Source organism: Quercus lobata, chromosome 6 (assembly GCF_001633185.2).
Source record: "Quercus lobata isolate SW786 chromosome 6, ValleyOak3.0 Primary Assembly, whole genome shotgun sequence".
NCBI classification, from domain to species: domain Eukaryota; kingdom Viridiplantae; phylum Streptophyta; class Magnoliopsida; order Fagales; family Fagaceae; genus Quercus; species Quercus lobata.
This window is the reverse complement of record NC_044909.1, coordinates 7,018,358-7,032,503: the sequence shown is the minus strand read 5'-3', so window position 1 is coordinate 7,032,503 and position 14,146 is coordinate 7,018,358.

The window sequence follows — 14,146 nt, the reverse complement described above, 5'->3', positions numbered from 1 at the left end:
ATTTATCAGGGAGTTTTCTTAAGACCGTCTCCTTTAACACCGTCTATTCCCTTCTATTTCAGCTAGCGCTCGCCCGAAGATATCTGATGAACAAAGGGAATTCATCCGTCGGATACTTGGCATACCGCTTGAGCAACGGAAGTGTAGGGACTTGATCACCCTAGACACTCTCCATTTGTATTGTGGGGGTCCAGAGCCGACGGTTGAAACTCGGAGGTTGGAAGACTTTTCTCGTAAACGTAAGTCGATGCCTTACATGACCTGTCGGTTTATTTCTTTCGTCGGCTATCACTGATCCGTCAGTTTATTTTGTGTAGAGATGGAAGCTGCGAAGTAAAGGGTGAGGGCCGCTGCTGCCCGTAAGAAGGAGGAGGAGAAAGCCAAGGGAAAAGAAGGAGCGTCAACCCCTCATTCCTCTTTGAAGAGTTCAGTTAAGAGGAAGGCTGACGGAAAGGACGATCCTCCTTCTAAGAAGGTAGCCGTCAATGCAGGGGATGTGCCTTCCACGAAGTCGCCTCCCAAGTCTAGTCACGGTGCTGGGAAAGGAATGATGACCTCTTCTGGTCCCGTCATTGGGGGACCCCGTTGCTTGCTAACCCACAAGGATTATGCTGTTGAGGGGGTAGAATCTCTCATAAAACAGACGGATCTGGATCCTTGTGCTCAGCTAGGGACGGAAGACCTGGGGGCGTCAGCTTTCTTTGACATAGCACGGGTATGCTTTTTACTTCGATCAATTTAATGTTTGCCTTGCTTTGTGGCTGACGGTTGTACTTCATTCAGGCCTTGGTTCGTGTAAAAGCACTTCAAGACCGGTGCGTGGCCAAAGAAGGCGTCGTTTCTCGGGTTAGGAGGCATAACGTCAATCTGATGGATCAGCAAGCGCAATATAAGGAGGCCGTCCGTCTCTTAAACTCAGATCTGAAGGATGTAAAGGAGAAGTTGGGAGAGGCTGAGGGTCAGCAGAAGAAGCTTGAGGAGGAGGTTTCATCCTTACGTGCACAAGTAGATACGGTTGGGACTGACGCGGTCCAAAAATTCAAGACAACCCAGTCATTTATTGATTCCTGCGCTGATTATTATGGCACAAGTTTCGACGATTGTCTGAAGCAAGTAGCGTCAGCTTATCCAGAGTTGGATCTATCCGGAATTACCATGGATGTCTCCGTGCCGATGACTCCTGCTCATGAAACTGTTGCTGACAAAGGTGACGGACCCCTTAATTTGGACTCTTTGCTTAATGATGCCGGAGTTATCTTGGCCCAGCCAGCCGTCACTATCCCTGCCGAGTCTTCAGATGCGGCACAAATTGCCAAGGATAAAGCTGACGGGGTCTCCAAGGATATTCCTGCCACTTAACCCTGGCTTTTCTATTGTAATTTTTGAACAATGTTTTTAAATGCCCTTTCGTTTATTGGGCTTTTTACTTGTAACTCTATCTGCCCCTTTTTATGGCACTTGGAATCTGTTGCTTTGAACATGTATACTGATTCTAATTTCTTATGGCCCCATTTCTCGTTACCTTTTGATTTTTTAGCCCCTTTTTTTGTCATTTCTACGGGCTTGTTGGTTTGAGAATCACGTTTGTAAGTAGGGTCCTACTTTTTCGTTAGACCGTCATCTATTGGACCGTCTGCCTTATAGATCCGTTAGTTCTAGGACCTGGTCCATATGATGATATTTTCATCTATTGGATCGTCAGCTTTTTAGCCTTCATTAGTCCCTTAGCCTTGATGTCTTTGACATCCTTTTTGGCCCGTCAGCTTTTTAAGCCTTTGGTGTATCTAACACCTTCATTAGTCCTTAGTTTTTTAGGACCTCGTCCATATGATGATTGTTTCGTCTTTTGGACCGTCGGCTTTTTAGATTTCCCGGACCGTCGGCCTTAGCCTTGATGTCTTTGACATCTTTTTGTCCCGTCAGCTTTTTAAGCCTTTGGTGTATCTAACACCTTCATTAGTCCTTAGTTTTTTAGGACCTCGTCCATATGATGATTATTTCGTCTTTTGGACCGTCGGCTTTTTAGATTTCCCGGACCGTCGGCCTTAGCCTTGATGTCTTTGACATCTTTTTGGTCCGTCAGCTTTTTAAGCCTTGGTGTATTTAACACCTTCATTAGTCCTTAGTTTTTTTTTTAGGACCTCGTCCATATGATGATTGTTTCATCTTTTGGATCGTCGGCCTTAGCCTTGAGGTCTTTTGACATCTTTTTGGTCCGTATGTTACGGACTTGGCGGTTTTGGCCGCGAACTTAGTAGACCGTAGAAAAAATACACTTCAGTAATTTCTGAAAAACTCATCTTATTGCCATGCATTCAAATAAAAGTAATTAAAACCAAATCCTGCCCCTTGGGCTAAAAAGAAGAATTGTTGCAAAAGATTAAAGTAAATGATAGTTCTGAGGAGTGAGACTAAAGTCTTGCTGGAATGTAAAATAAAATAAGAAAAAATTGAACTTCGCGCTGTCGCTCCTACTGGTAGTATTTTCGTAGGTGCTTGGTGTTCCACGGGTGCGGCAGTTTCTTTCCTTCCAACGTCTCTAGATGGTATGTGCCTTTCCTTTGCCACGACGTGACTCTGTAGGGTCCTTCCCAATTGGGGCCGAGTTTCCCTTGGGTAGGGTCCCTAGCGGCGCCCATGACCTTTCTAAGAACAAGGTCTCCAACCTGGAAGTCCCTGTGTCGAACCCGGGAGTTGTAATGTTTAGCCATACGGTCCTGGTACCGAGCGAGCCTTTGTTCTGCTATTGCCCTGATTTCATCTATTAGGTCCAGCTGTAGTCGCATAGCCTCGTCATTTTTGTTTTCGTCGTGGTTGTGCACCCTGTAGCTTGTAAGCCCAACTTCTGCTGGAATGACCGCTTCGCCTCCATAGGTCAGTCGGAATGGTGTTTCTCCTGTGGGTGTCCTTGCTGTCGTCCTGTAAGCCCATAATATGCTTGGCAATTCATCGGGCCATATACCCTTTGGCCCCTCGAGCCGAGTCTTAATAATCTTGAGTAAGGATCGGTTCGTTACTTCGACTTGGCCATTAGCCTGAGGGTGGGCGGGGGAGGAATAGTGGTTCTTTATTCCTAGTTGCGAGCAGAAATCTCGAAAGGGGTCGTTGTCGAATTGCCGTCCGTTGTCCGAGACGAAGATTCTAGGAATGCCAAACCTGCATATGATGCATCTCCAAACAAAGTTTCGTACGTTTTTCTCCGTGATTGTGGCCAAGGCTTCAGCTTCCACCCATTTTGTGAAATAGTCGATGCCTACCACCAGGAACTTTAGCTGTCGTGCTGCTGTAGGGAAGGGTCCCATAATATCTAAGCCCCACTATGCGAACGGCCATGGGGCCGTCATTGGGGTCAGCTCTTCGGTTAGTGCCTAATAATGTTGCTGAACCTTTGGCACTTGTCGCAGGCCCTGACATAGGCTTCGGCGTCCTTCTGCATGGTGGGCCAATAGTACCCTGCTCGCACAAGCTTGTGTACCAACGATCTGGACCCTGAGTGGTTTCCGCAGATTCCTTCATGCACCTCTCTCATGATGTAGTCTGCCTCTTCCATACCCAAGCATCTTAAATATGGTCGGGAGAAACCTCTTTTGTAAAGGACATCTTTTATCAGGACGAACCTCGCTGCCTGGACCTTAAGTCTCCTTACGGCTTCCTTCTCGTCTGGTAAGACCCCGTTTTTCAAGTATGAAACTAACGGCGTCGTCCAGCTTCTGTCGGAGCATATTTCCTGCATGTTGCTGAGGTTTATTAGCGGAGAAAGTTGTATGAAGGAGAGTACATTACCAGGGATGACCATTTGTTCTGCTGAGGCGGCTTTCGCGAGGCGGTCGGCTCGCTCGTTTTCTTCTCTAGGAATTTGGACAACTTTAGCTTCTAGGTCATCCACTCTCGCCTTTACTTCACCAAGGTACTTCTTCATCTTTTCGCCCTTGCACTCATAGTCTCCATTTATTTGGTTAGTGACGACCTGTGAATCGCAGTAGATGACTACCCTCGCGGCTCCTGCCGCTTTGGCGAGGTCGAGCCCTGCTATCAGAGCCTCATACTCTGATTCATTGTTGGTGGCAGGAAAGCCAAGACGGACCATACATTCAATGGTGTCTCCTTCGGGCGATAATAGAACAATGCCGGCCCCTACGGCTTGTCTGTTAGATGACCCGTCCGTATATATACTCCATTGAGGGGACTCTGCTGCCCCCTTGTCTTCATCATGAGTGAACTCAGCTATAAAGTCGACGACGACCTGTCCCTTGATGGCAGTCCGTGGGCGGTATTGAATATCAAATTCGCTCAGTTCTATAGCCCATAATGCCAATCGTCCCGCGGCCTCGGGACTGCTCATTGCTCGCCTTAAAGGCTTGTCAGTCAGGACGTTCACCGTATGGGCTTGGAAGTACGGTTTGAGTTTGCGGGCTGCCGTAACCAATGCAAAGGCAAGTTTTTCCATGGGCGGGTATCTTTCTTCGGCCCCATGAAGCGCTCGGCTTGCGTAGTACACGGGCTTTTGCACTTTCTCTTCTTCTCTGATCAAGGCCGCGCTAACTGCCGCGGGGGAGACGGCTAGATAGAGAAAAAGCTCCTCTCCTGGCTGCGACGGGCTTAGTAATGGTGGGGAGGAAAGGTAAGCCTTCAATTCTTCGAACGCTTGCTGGCATTCGTCAGTCCACTCGAAGGATTTCTTCAATGTTCGGAAGAAGGGTAAACACTTGTCCGTGGCCCTTGACACGAACCTGTTTAGTGCCGCTATCTTTCCGTTGAGGCTTTGCACCTCCTTCACATTTCTTGGTGGTGCCATATCCAGGATGGCCTGGATCTTGTCCGGATTTGCTTCGATGCCCTCTGAGACACCATGAATCCTAAGAATTTTCCTGCCGTTACCCCAAAGGCACACTTTCCTGGATTGAGCTTCATATTGTAGGAGCGAAGTGTGTCGAATGTTTCTTTGAGATCTCCCAGATGATCTTCCTCCCTTCGGCTCTTCACCAACATATCGTCCACATAGACTTGGACATTCCTCCCAATCTGCTGCGCGAACATTTTGTTCATGAGTCTCTGGTACGTTGCGCCTGCGTTTTTTAGGCCGAAAGGCATCACCTTGTAACAGAAGAGGCCTTGGCTGGTTACGAACGACGTTTTCTCTTGGTCGGCTTCATGCATTCGGATTTGGTTGTACCCCGAGAAGGCGTCCATAAAGCTCAGCAGCTGGTGTTGAGCCGTGGAGTCTACTAGGATATCGACCTTCGGGAGGGGGTAGCTATCCTTGGGGCAGGCCTTATTGAGATCGGTGAAGTCCACGCACATCCGCCATTTCCCGCTTGCCTTCTTGACCATCACCACATTTGCTAACCAGTCGGGATAGTATACTTCTCTAATAAAACTTGCTTCCCGTAGCTTTCTGACCTCTTCTGCTATGGCTCGGTCTCGCTCGGGGGCAAACACTCTCTTCTTCTGTCTGATAGGTGGAAAGGCGGGCGATACGTTCAACCTATGCACCATGACTGAAGGATCTATTCCCGGCATATCTTCATGATCCCACGCGAATACGTCCTGATTGCGTCTGAGGAAGGTTATGAGCTCCTGACGGATCGTGGTGTTAGCGAGCGTTCCAATTTTGGTCGTTCGACTAGGATCGGAATTGTCAAGGGGTATCTCTTCCAACTTCTCGACCGGCTCTGTTACCGTCCGGCGCTCTTCTATGCTTAAAGCCTGAACCTGATCCTCCATTTCCATCATGGCTATGTAGCATTCGCGTGCGGCCATCTGACTCCCGCGCAGTTCGCCTACTCCGTAATCAGTCGGGAACTTGATCATTAGGTGATAGGTGGAAGTTACTGCCTTCCATGAGTTGAGCGTGGGTCGCCCGAGGATAGCGTTGTAGGCTGATGAGCAATCGACCACCAAGAATGTCACGTCCCTGGCTATTTGTTGAGGGTAATCGCCTACAATGACGGATAATGTGACTGCGCCCAATGGGAATACCCGGCTCCCGCCGAAGCCAACAAGCGGGGCGTTGGTTGGGATCAACCGCTCTCTGTCGATCCTCATCTGCTGGAACGCTGTATAGTATAAAATATCCGCTGAACTGCCATTGTCGACCAGCACCCGGTGCATGTTGTAGTCCCCCACACGCAGGCTGACGACGAGCGCATCATCATGTGGATGGTGAAGGCGTCGCGCGTCTTCCTCTGAGAATCCGATTATGGGACCTTCTCTCCGTGCTATCTTCGGCACGACTCCCGTCAGCTGAACATTTTGTACCATCCGAAGATAGGTCTTGCGGGCTTTCTTGGATGACCCGGCGGCAGCCGTTCCTCCTACGATCATCCTGATATCCCCGATCGGAGGTCTCGGTCGCTCATTGTCCCGTCGGGGGTGTTGGTCTTGTGCGGGGGGATCCGCTTTCTCTTTGCTAACGAATCTCTGCAGCTTTCCTTGTCTGATAAGGGCCTCAATCTGCTGCTTGAGGTCATAGCAATCAGCCGTGTCGTGGCCGTGGTCGCGGTGGAAACGGCAATACTTATCCCTGGAACGTTTGTTGGGGTCGCTTTTCAGTTTTCCTGGGAACGTCAGAGCCTCTTCGTCCTTGATTTGCATAAGGACTTGATCCACCGGGGCTGTTAGCGGAGTGAAGCTTGTGAACCTTCCCCCCATTGGTCTAGGGCGTCTTTCTTCCCTCCGGTCTCCTGTTCTTGTCTTCTTGCGGCCTTGGTCTTGCCGATTGTCTTCTTGTCGTTCTCTTTTCCTGGGCTTTTCTTCCCGAGCTAATAGGGCATCTTCAGCGTTCATATACTTCGTGGCGCGGTAAAGCACTTCCGACATGGTCTTAGGGTCGTTTTTGTATAGGGAAAACAAAAACTTTCCCTTCTTCAAGCCATTCGTGAATGCCGCAACAAGGATCTTATCGTCGGCTTCATCGACTGAGAGTGCCTCTTTGTTGAAGCGGGAGATGTAAGCCCTTAAAGTTTCATCTTCTCGCTGTTTCATGCTCATCAAGCACGCTGTAGACTTCTTGTATCGATGGCCTCCAATGAAGTGTGCGGTAAACTGAGCGCTGAGCTCTTTGAAGGTGCCGATGGAGTTTGGTGCCAGTCGGCTGAACCAAATTCTCGCTGCGCCCTTCAGTGTTGTAGGGAAGGCCCTACACATGATGGCGTCCGCTACTCCTTGAAGGTGCATTAGGGTCTTGAAGGTCTCCAGGTGGTCCAGCGGGTCCTTGACCCCGTCATAACTGTCTATCTGTGGCATGCGGAACTTACTTGGTAAAGGGTAGGAGTTGACGGTGGCGGTGAACGGCGAGTCAGTTCGGTTGACAAGGTCGTCCAGGTCGCTTGATACTCGTCCCTTGAGAGCATTCATCATAACCTCCATTTGTTCCTTCATGGCCTGCATCTCCGCGATAACAAGTGGCGGAGCAGTTTCTGCGAGGGAGGGAATGCTCGTGTTCTGCCGTTCTGGTTTGCTCGGGGCGTTGCTGGCTTGGGGCCCTTCCTGATTTCTCCTGTCGGCGCTGGTTCCTTCTTGATCTGCTTCTTGGTTGTTGGGGGCTACATTCTTCTGTTTCAGTTGCTCTTCTAGGTCGTGATTTTGTTTGGTGAGGCGCTCTACGGCAGCGGCGAGTGTCCTCACCTGTCTTTCAAGAGCAGTCGTAGGGGCTTCTTCTTCTTGAACGTTGTTGGTAGTCGCCATTGAGCGAGTGAGTACCATGTAACTCTTTTGCCTAGGAAGCGAGAATGTGCTACGTTTCCCACAGACGGCGCCAACTGTTGATGCCGAAAATAGTACCACCAGTGAGTCACACGTTCCTCGTACGATCGCAAATGGCACCTGCACAACGAAAAGGAATAACCTAGCAGAGAGTACCGGTGTGGTACCGGCCAAACACCCTCCAAAGGTCAAGTTAGAACTATTCTCACTGCTCTAGAGTGCTAGAGAGGGTAAATTATGCGTACCTTAGTTTGTGAGGGTGCTTGGGTTTTTATACTAGTAGAAGGTTGACCTCTTTACCTTGGAGTAGAAGTCCTTTCCTTATAGGAGTCCTTTCCTTATAGGAGTCCTTTCCTTATAGGAGTCCTTTTGAGCGTATTTTACGGGATCTTTTCCTTATGGGGATCCTTTGAATATTATTTAGCGTGGGAAGGAAGTAAACTTGTGCCCGGTCCGTTAGCTTCAATTTACCTCCCTCACCTTTGTTATGCCGTCAGCCTTAGAGCCGTCAACCATGGAGTCAGCCGACCCTATGACCGTCAGCATGAGCACCGTCTGTTACGCCCAAAGGAGATGTATTAAACCGTCGGTTTTATGTCCGTGTGGTTAGGCTCTCCTTTTATCCTCATCATTATGGAAGAACTCATCTTATTTTATAGTTTCAACATTGAAGATATATTGTCATTATTTCTTCATCTGTGAGTGTTTGTTTATGCTTTTCAAATTTCAATATTTCTCTCACACAAACACTCTCTCTTTCCTTCATTTTTCAATTTTTATATGCTAGGAAAGGAAATAGATAATATATGAATTTATATGCTCTTGTCCAAATAATAATATATATTTTTTTTTTTTTCTGATTTGTGGTTCGGTAACTCTGCGAATATTTTTGTTTACCTGTGTTTATGGTTCTTCGCGATACAATCTGATCGAATAATTGAAAAAATTCATTTGTGAACCTGTGCAATCTATTGCCGAGTACGCTTAGAAATATTGATAATCTTGTAATATTTCAACACCGTTTAACCTTGCGTACAATTTTTTTGACTAAAATGTATCATCTAGATTCAGTTTTGATGGTTGGCATTTAATTAATGGGTTATTATTAAACTTTTCTTTACTTGACTTTCAGGTGAAATCTTATCTATAATGTTTGCAAGCCACTTGTTTGGCGTCTGTTTCTGAGTATATGAACGGTTTAATGTATGTGATTCGGATTGCACTGTTATTCTTTTGAATTTTGAGAAAACATGCATGTCGAGAAAGAAGCCATTCTTTTCTTTCGTGAAACCACGAACGATTTGGTAAGAGAATCGAAAAAAACTGCAGTTTGTGGTGATGAGCGATTAGTGATGACCCAAACCTTGTACCGCTTCAGCCCTCGGGTCGGGTTGATGAAGGAAAAGGAAGAAATTTCTAGACTTCTGTACAATCTTTCTGTGTGCTGGAGTGGTATTGGGAGTGCAATCATTTTTGCCCACAGTGTACACTCTTATGTATGTAAAGTGTAAACTATACTATTTAATGGTTTTTTCAAAAAAAATTGGTGTACAGAGAGTTTGAAATAGGGGATGTGCAATTATATCATTACTCTAATCTTCCACTCAGTCTCAAGAAGTGGCCAAATAACTCCTCACGTTTTTGTCTTAAACTTTACTGTCTCCACTTAACCCTCAACCCAGTAAAATTCGACTTCAAGAACCTACAAACTCCATTGAAACCAAAGAATTACGAGAACTACTATATTTACAATATTTTTATAACAAAATTTAAGTGGTAAGTTCTTATTAGTTTCAATTTGAAATCACAATTAAAATTACTTTTTTATCCATCAATAACAACCCGTTATATAAAATTTATTGTGAAATAAGTTTTAAACATACCATTTCTCAAGAAGAATTATGTGTAGGCGGATTATTTTGACCCGCAAGAAATGGTTTAACCCAAACTCGTGTAAGTCCAGGTTGTTCGGGTTGAGTTTTGGGTCAACCAAGTCAACCCATTTTTGTGCCATATGTTCTTTCTTTTTGTCTACAGAACCTACATTTCTCTTCTTTTAATTCTTTGACTTTTCTTTCTTACTTCGTCGGGTCTCATTACTTTTTTTTAAAAAAAAAATTTATACTTACTGTACATTAAAATTTCTAATCTAGAGACGCTACAAAATTTTTAGTTTTCACCCTTACGCGACTCGTATCACCCCTTATAGTGAAGAAGAGAAAATTTTCCTCTGCAAAATTTTCTTTTCTAACCACTAAAGCCATTTAGGTTTATTTTTCACCCATTCTCTACATTTTCATTTCTCTTAAATCTTAATTTCATTCATTCAAAAAAAACTAGTCTTTACAAAACCCTAAATTTTCAAAATAAAAACCCTTTTCAAAACCATAATCTTTCAATACATTTTCATAAATAACATGTTGTTTTCTTGTTTGTGACATGTTTGGATGCTTTGATTGCAAGACATGAATCCATGACCATTAATGATTCATACATTGGGGTTTATTGATATAATTTTATTTTTTAGAATGTAACTATGACCAAAACCATGTAATTCGTAGATTTTATTTAGGACCACAATGCCTTGTAAAGTTATCTTATATCAAATGTAAAATTTCAATTTAATCAATAAAATGAGGACTTTATTTTATTGCATGGTTTTTTTCCCCCCCCCCCCCCCCAGATTAAAATAAGTGACAGCTCTAATTATAAAATTCTCAATCTAGGGAGAACAATATCATCAGTTGAATTGTCATTATGGAAGGCAATAACACAATCTTACCCATTCACATGAATTTGGTCCCAATGAAAGTCAATGGGCTAATTAAGGTCACAATCTCTCACACGGGAGGATCAATCATCCAAGAATACACTAAATGGTAGAGTCTTACTCAACTTTGCTGCACATGCTTGGACCAGCGGCAGCTCTAGAAATTTTTTTATGGTGATCACTAAGAAATTTAAATTATATAAAATCTAATAAAGTAATAACTTGAATATTAACTGACAATCAAGTCAAGTCACTAAAGAGAGCAAAATTGTTGCAACTGCAAAGTCAAAAAGAGTATAACTATCGTCACTATCAAGAAGAACTCACAACTACAATATTTTTCTTGATACCATTTTTTAAAGAAAAATGAAATTAGAGATTATTTGATTGAATAGGTTGAACAAGCTACAAATTTGAATGATTAGTGATTTTTATCTTTTTGTTTTATAATAGGCTTTTTGTTGAATAATTTGTTCACTTGTTATTTGGTTTATGTTTGTTGTTATTTAAGCTAATATCTATTGTTGTTATTTACGCTTTTTTCTTTTATTTATAAAAGGGATTAAGGATTATGTTTGGGGATAGAATTAATTTTGGAGTAATGCTACGTCCATAACATTTTTATAATAAATCTTATGCAAAAAACTGTTATTGGTGGGTAAAAAAATAATATCAATATTGGAGTCAAATTAGAATCAATAATAGCTTACCACATTGAATTTGTTGTGAAATTATTGTGAAAATGTTGTGAATATAACATTACTCTTATTTTTGTTAAACCCAAATTTTTGTAATTCTCAAGTTAAGGTATTCAACATTTTTATTAGGGTAATCACAATAAATTAGTTTAGCATATAATATTTTTTTGAAAAATGTATATATACATTTTTTTTGCAAGTCAGGGTGGTCCTGTGACCAGCCTGGCTTGCATGTGGAGCTGCCAATGGCTTGGACATACTCTCTCTCCCTTCCGTTACATCAAGTTTGCCTCTTTAACATTATGATTAATATGGAAGAACTCATCTTATTTTATAGTTTCAACATTGATGATATATGATCATTTTTTCTTCATCGGTGAGTGTTTGTTTTAGCTTTTCAAATTTCAATATTTCTCTCACACAAACACTCTGTCTTTCCTTTATTTTTCAATCTTATTTTTTTTTCTTTCAATAATCTCTTCATAGGCAACTAAAGCCTGGCGAGGGCCTTCACCTTTTATTCTTTCCTCTAAGGCCCATTTTCTCTTCTTAAGATGTGTTTGAATACCACTTATTTTGTTGAAACTGAAAAATTATTGTTAAAAATATTGTAGATAAATGTAAAAGTTAGTTGAAATAGTATAGTGAAACCCATGAATAATGCCAAAAAGTGTAGTGAGGCTCATGAATAGTAGCAAAAATAAGCTGAATAGTGAAATAATTTTAATTTTTCATTTCAATCCAAACACAAACTTAATCATGCTTTTGCTTGGTATTTGAATTAGATAACGGATGCTTTGATCTTCCTCTGCCATGCCCATCACCTACTATCTCTCATTACATTCAGCCATCGACGATCTTGACGTTATTTTTTTATTTTCATCCAAACCCCAATAATATTAAGGCCAAATTAGTTATTGCATATTAGGGATTTAGGTTAAGAACAATCTAGTGTTATGTTTTTAGTACAGAGTATAGTACCAGCACATAGAGCACAACTTTTGGGTGGCTTATTTATGCCATTAAGTTATTCAATTGTGGTAATTGCGATATGAACCCTGTGTATGCAATATTAAGGTTTTTAAAACACTTCGGACAATCTTGTGATTCTCAAAAAAAAAAAAAAAAAAAAAGAAAAAAGGGAAAGACAATCTTGTACTTTGTTTGGCTAATACTTGATCTCTGTCATGATTAAGCCTTAAGTTAGTGAGAGTATAAAATGGAATGTCTACAGTGAGCGGTTATAGGCAACGTGGACTCGGGTTTGGATAGTTAGTCCCTACCATGGTAAAGGTCTTCATAAGGAGAGCATTTCAAAATGTGCTATTACATTACTGCCCACAAAACAAACCTATTTGCAAAGCATATCGTCCCTACCTTCTCTTGTGAGCTTTGCAAGGAAAAAGTAGAGATCGTTACCCATGCTCATTGAGACTCGTGAGGTCAATGCATTGGAGTGACCAATGGCGTAGCCAAAAATTTGGGTTAGGGGGCAAGATTAATAGACAAAATTGAAAGTAAAAAATTAATCTAAAAAATATTAATCAATATTAATTACAAAGTAAATAACCAACTATATGCTAATGAAATTCTCATACACGATCTAACATGAAATGTAAATTTTATTTTATTTTTTCACACTTAGTTCAATATACTCAATTGCTCTCGACGATTGTTCATATTTTGAAACCGCTACATGATTTCTTTACTCAATAGTCTTGAATATATCTTTATCAATATATGTGATTAAGTAATAATTTATTCATTGATCTCCCATTCGATTGTGTAATCAATTTTTAATTATTTTCATTGCTGAGAACTTTCTTTCAACAGTAGCTGCTGCAACTTGTAAGATCAATGCTGAGGTCACTAACATGTAAAACAATGGATATAAAACATCCTTTTTCATTTCTACCATTATTTTAATATAAAAGTTGTTAGAGTGTAGGTCTATTTATGTGAGAGCATTAGCATTGGTGGTTCTAAAAAGACATATTACTATTTTTAGCACCATCAATACTAAAAAGCCTGTTGCAATGGTGGAGGAAAAGCCAACAAATTTGGTTGCTGAGCACACTGTAGCTAAGATGGTAAAAAACAAATTATTAAAAGTTATATTATTTTATTGTGTTGGTGGTGGTCGTTGTTGTTTATTGTTGTAGATATATTATTTTATTGTGTTGAATACTAAAATAAAATCACTGATGTTGAGTGTTTTGTAAAATGAGGTGGTAAAATAGATAAAACAGTTTTTTGTGGTGCCAAATTATGAAATCTTTGGCACCACCAATGCTGATGCTCTAAGAGAAGCTGCCTTGGGGAAAAAAAAAAAAAAAAAGTTATTTGTCCTTTTGTGTTGTAGGGGGCCAAATAAGACATTTTTGTACAATATAGTAATATTATGCTATTATTAGAGAAATTTTTGGAAGTTCAGGGGGCACTTGTTCCCCCTGGACCCTCTCCCTCCACCCCTAGGAGTGACACTCAGAATGTTTGAAGGATGGTGCTACAAAGGATGAAATAGACATCCTTTGTCGTGAAAAAAGCACATGAAGTTGATTAAGATCTAGGTGTACAACAATTGGAGGTGGAATGAATCTTTCTTTCTTTTTTTGTTAAAAAGAAATATGGTTAAAGGGGGCGACCAGTATGGCTTCCCTACTTGTGCATGATCAGATTGCGCAAAAAAATAAAAAATAAAAAAATAGTCTTATTTTTTTCTTGCTTCAATCTTAGGACTGTTCTATTTTAGGAGTAGGGCACCTGCTACAGTGTTATGGAGCATGCTAGAAGCTTTTGCGATAGCATTTTTTCATTGTGTCCAAGTCATTGTAATAAAGCATCACATAAACTTGCCTTTGAGGTGGAGGAAACTTTTATAAAACTTTTCGCCACACTTGAACGAGATAACGTTGATATATAACTTCATTTCTTTAATTTGGTAATAATTTGACTAAATAAATATCTGACTGCT